This window comes from Cavia porcellus, unplaced genomic scaffold, assembly GCF_034190915.1.
Source record: "Cavia porcellus strain 051 isolate PalLab524CR breed Dunkin Hartley unplaced genomic scaffold, mCavPor4.1 scaffold_29, whole genome shotgun sequence".
Taxonomy (NCBI): Eukaryota; Metazoa; Chordata; class Mammalia; order Rodentia; family Caviidae; genus Cavia; species Cavia porcellus.
The window spans coordinates 20,493,272-20,498,191 of NW_026947512.1; the positions used below are offsets into that span (position 1 = coordinate 20,493,272).

The window sequence follows — 4,920 nt, forward strand, 5'->3', positions numbered from 1 at the left end:
AAGAAATTTTTCCATTCATGATCCCACATTGCAAACCTGTCCTCCACTTTGGATAATCTATCCTTATTTTCTTTCAAGCAGTTTTGCCAGCTTTCAATGGAGTTTTTAATTTCCTGGTAATCTCTTTGAATCTGCTTCATGTGTTCTATATTTTCTTTATATTCTTCATCAAATGGTTCTCTCCTTTCTTTGTGTTCCTGCATTCTTCCATCTGTGTCTTCCTGGAGATGTTTAGCATTCCTTTCATTAATCTATTTATATGTTGCTTTACTTGGTAAAATATTTCACTTTTGAATTTGTCTATGAGGTCCCAAATATATTTCTTTATGTCCACTGATGCTGTGTCTCATATTGCATATTTGCTGTCCTCAGTCTTTGTATTAACCTTTCTTGGATCAGTGTTCTCAGGGTTGGGGGCTGGGAGCTTTTTCTTTTTCTTTTTTTTTTTTTTTCCTTTTTTTTTTTTTTGGTCTTTTTTCCTTTTTATCGGTACCAGGGATCAAACTCACGACTGCCTGCTTGTAAGGCAGGCGCTTATGCCGCTGAGCTAAATCCCCAGCCCCAGGAGCTTTTTCTTATTGTTTCCTCTTCTCGTATTTTTTGTTTCTTCCATAGAGGCATATAAAGAAGGCCCCAGTCCCTTTTTTGTTGTTGTTGTTGATTCTGGCACTTCTGAAGCATGCTGGCTAGGTGACCCTGCCTACTCCAGTGTGCTATTGAAGTGCAAATAGGGGCATCCTATGTTGGCCCCACACCTCTAGGTCAGCCAGCTGAATGAGGCCTTCACTGTGCCTTAGTGTGCGCAGCATGAAGGGAATTGGTCTGGGATACCCTACTGGTTCCCAGCCAGGGACATGACCCAGGCCAAGCACATCTGACCAGTCCTATCTGGGAAGGGAACAACTGAGTGAGGTTTCTGCCGTACCTTGTTTCTGCCAGACCTGCCCGGTTCCAAGATGGTGTTCCCTTTTCCATGGAAAGGTTTTATTCCTGACACTCACAGCAGATCAATGCAGGTCCCCTACCGGCTCCGCTCTCTGTTGGTCTCACCGATCCCTGACCTCAGTGCACCCGCACCCCAGCGCAACCATGGCTCTGGCAAGTCAAAGCAGTGGGAATGCAGGCAGTTTGCTGAGTCACAGCCACATGAGTTCAGACATGCCAGCCAGTGCAGTTTTCTGGTAGAGGAGAAATAATTCTCAAAATCACAGCAGTTTCCATCACCTCTCAATAATCACAAAACGAGTAAAAAATTCTTTTTTTTTTTTTGTCTTTTTTATTTTTATTGGTACCAGGGATCGAACTCACGACTGCCTGCTTGCAAGGCAGGTGCTTATGCCGCTGAGCTAAATCCCCAGCCCCAACGAGTAAAAAATTAATACACACCAGTTATGATGGCACAAGCCTGTAATCCAGCACTCATAAGGCTGGGTCAGGAGGATTGCCAGGAGTTCAAACCCAGCCTGGGCTACATAGTGAGTTCAAGGCAGGCCTATTCCCCCAAATTCCCCCCAAATAAATAAAAATAAAATTATTATGGCTATAAAAACTTGCATGAAGCTATCAATTTGCTATAATTGATATTTATAGCATACTCAGCAGCAGCACAAAACTTTCCAAACATGCCAGGAAGTTTTATCAAAATAGGCCATATTCCTGGCAACCAGACTAAATAATGTCCTACATGGTCTATGGAGCAAAAAATTCGAGGGGAAATTGGACCCTACTTTGAACTGAATGAAGAATAAAGACATGCCAGGTGCAGTGGTCTACACATGTGATGTCAGCTATTAGGGAAACTGACACACCAGGGTCCCGAGTTTCAGCTGATCATGGGCAACTTAGTAAGATTCTATGTCAAAACAAACAAACAAATAAACAACAACAACAACATATATATATATATATATATATATATATATATATATATATATTAGCATGCTATAACAAAACACCAAGACTGGGTGGCTCAAATAATAGCAATTTATCTTCTCACAGCTCTGGAGACCACAATCCCAGATGGAAGCTCTGGCAGATTTGGTTTCTGGTGAGGCTCTCCTGTCTCGCAGATGGCTGCCTGTCCCCTGTATCCTCACATGGCCCTGTCTTCCGTACTTAGAGAAAAAACTTCTGCTATCTCTTTCTGTCTTTATAAGGACATCAGGTCTATAGATTTGGATTCCACCTTTATGACTTCTTTTAATCTTAGCTACATCTTAAAAGCTCTACCTCCAAACAGAATCAAGTCAGGGACTAGGACTTCCATATACAAATCAGAGGGTGACATAGTTCAGCCTGCCACAGTCATCTGTTTAAGGTCAATACATCTCCATACTGAACAAAATTCTGGTTCTGTCACTGCAGCCAATTCTAGCAATGCCCAGACTGTGACTCTCTGGGCCACCCAAGGACACATGCAGACCCTTTGCTATAGTAACAGCCATGTCTTGTGTCTTCCCTGCAGGCCACTCTCTGGCCACTGAAGCACACTGGATCCTCTGGCTGTCCAGGATTTCATACTATTTGAGCAACTTTCACATAGTAAAGACCGGAAGCTGGGAAAAGTTGTCATAATTCTAAGGCACATTCCATTCAGTCCTTCAGAGCATCCCCAGCAGCCTTGAACCCCATTTCCCCACAGTGATTCACCAGGTCATGAAAGCAGCCTTGATTAGCATTTCTGCTATACTCAAGTATTGTACAGTACTTCCTGGGATCATCTCCCAAATAAACCACTTGCACACAAATCCTCACCTCAGAGCCTGCTTTTATAGGAGCACAAACTAAGACAATACATGGAAAGGAAGAGCGAAAGGTTTAGGGGTGTAGCTCAGTGGTAGAGTAAGATTCTATTTTAAGAATATAGTCTAAGAGATATGCACAAAATTCTATAATTTACTACTTCTTACTTTGGCAATCTTGGGCAATTAAAATTATATATCAATATCTTTATCTACAGGATGTGATAGTAAAATTAATTCTTTCACATGGTGATTGTAAGAATAAATTAATTCACATAAAGTGTTGAGAACAGTGTCTGGCGTGTAGTACTTAATATGTTTCATTTGCCACTACTATTATCTTCCTTTAGAACATGAGTGTTACATTTATCAGGACCATATATGTGTAACAAGCTGAATCAACAGCTTTCTTTGTTTTTCAAGAAGAAATTACAAGCCAGAATTAGTGGTACATGCCTGTAGTCCCAGAATTTTGGAGCTTGAGTCAAGAGGACCATGATTTTGAAGCTAGTCTGAGCCTCAGAAAAACACACAAAGATAAAATTGCATGAGATGGAATTTTTAAATTTCTTGAAAGTTTTAAATGGCTTACTTATGAATCCAGTAGGCCCAGGTAATTTTTTTTCAATAACTTTTAAAAGAGATTAAAGCCAAAGAAAATGAAGCAGAATAAGGCCAAACAAAACAAAATAATGAAAATGATACAGGAGTTCAAAAAAAGATAATAGAAAATCAATAATGGCTACCATAATGCATCTTGTTATCTTGAAAACAGCTGCCCAGATCATCAAACATAATAAAACTAAACAAAACAAGACAGAATGAATCCAAACCAAACCAAACCAATGAAAGCAATATAGGAGTTCAAAACAAGATAATAGGAAATCAATAATGGCTACCATAATGCATCTTGTTATCTTCAAAATAGCTGCCCAGACCATCAAACATAATTAAACAAAACAAGACAGAATAAAACCAAACCAAACAAACAATAAGAACCATACAGGAGTTCAAAACAAGATAAAAGAAATCAACAATGGCTACCATAATGCATTCTGTTATCTTCAAAATAGCTGTCCAGACCACCAGACATAATAAAACTAAACAAAACAAGACAGAATAAAACCAAATCAAATAAAACAATGAATATACAGGAGTTCAAAACAAGATAATGGGAAAGCAACAATGGCTACCATAATGCATCTCCTTATCTTCAAAATAGCTGCCCAGACCACTAGACATAAGCATGAAAATTAAACAAACAATATAAGAACTAAGTTGAAATTTTAGGTTTGTGACTTCAAATTTGTATTGTCTGTGTGTCCTGAATCTGTTCTGTGTGGGCTGAGGTCTGAGATTGTATTTTGCTCCTTCGTCCTGACATTTTCCTGTGTTTCTCTGAATCAGCCGTTTGCTGCATCCTGGGCTCCTGTACTGGCTGCCAGTCCCTCTGTGCAGTGGACTGGAGTAGGCACCTGGGTCCCTCCATTTGGGGCTCCTGGAGTGGAGAGGCCTGGGACATTGGTTCACTGATGCTCCCCTGATGGCAGTGGGGCTTCAGGGTGTGGCTTTTTTCCTCCTGAGCCCAGGCCCATGCTTGGCTCTAAGCTATTTCTTTCTAATGAATTACATGACCATTACATTTCCAAAGTTGTGAAATGGCCAAAAGACCCTAGAAAAACTTTAGGCTCTTTAGGCTCCTATTTGAAACCAGCAGCTACAACAAACTGCTGGCATTGATTCAGGACCAATTCAATAATTTTTAAAATTTGGAGTGGTTCTGGTAAAGATGGCGGATAGATAACAGCAGGCTACCGAGGCTCCCTGAGATAGACTCCAAAAATAATACAGCATGGAGAGTCCCGAACAGAGGGAGATGGATCCACTCAACCCAGGAACAAACTGAGCTGAGAAAAACCAGTTAAACATACAGTCCCAGTGCTACTACTGGAACAATTAAAGGCTCAGTGCTCCCACTGCAGCACTTGAACTCGCACAACCGAGACTTACTGAGTTACCCGAAATCCCACTGCTTCAACTCACTGGAGACCCACTCACACTGAGGGCGGGGGTCGGTGAGACGAACGGAGAGCTGAGCTGGCAGGGAATCTACATTGACCTACAGTGAGTGATGTGAATAAAACCAATCCACATAAGAAGGGGCTCCAACAGACTACAT

At 41.0% G+C, this 4,920-nt stretch overlaps 1 pseudogene; it reads right to left on the reverse strand.

Moving 5' to 3' along the window:
* Positions 1 to 4,347: 4,347 nt before the first annotated feature.
* On the reverse strand, positions 4,348 to 4,492 carry LOC111758307 (small nucleolar RNA SNORA2/SNORA34 family; annotated as a pseudogene).
* Between the last annotated feature and the right edge of the window lie 428 nt (positions 4,493 to 4,920).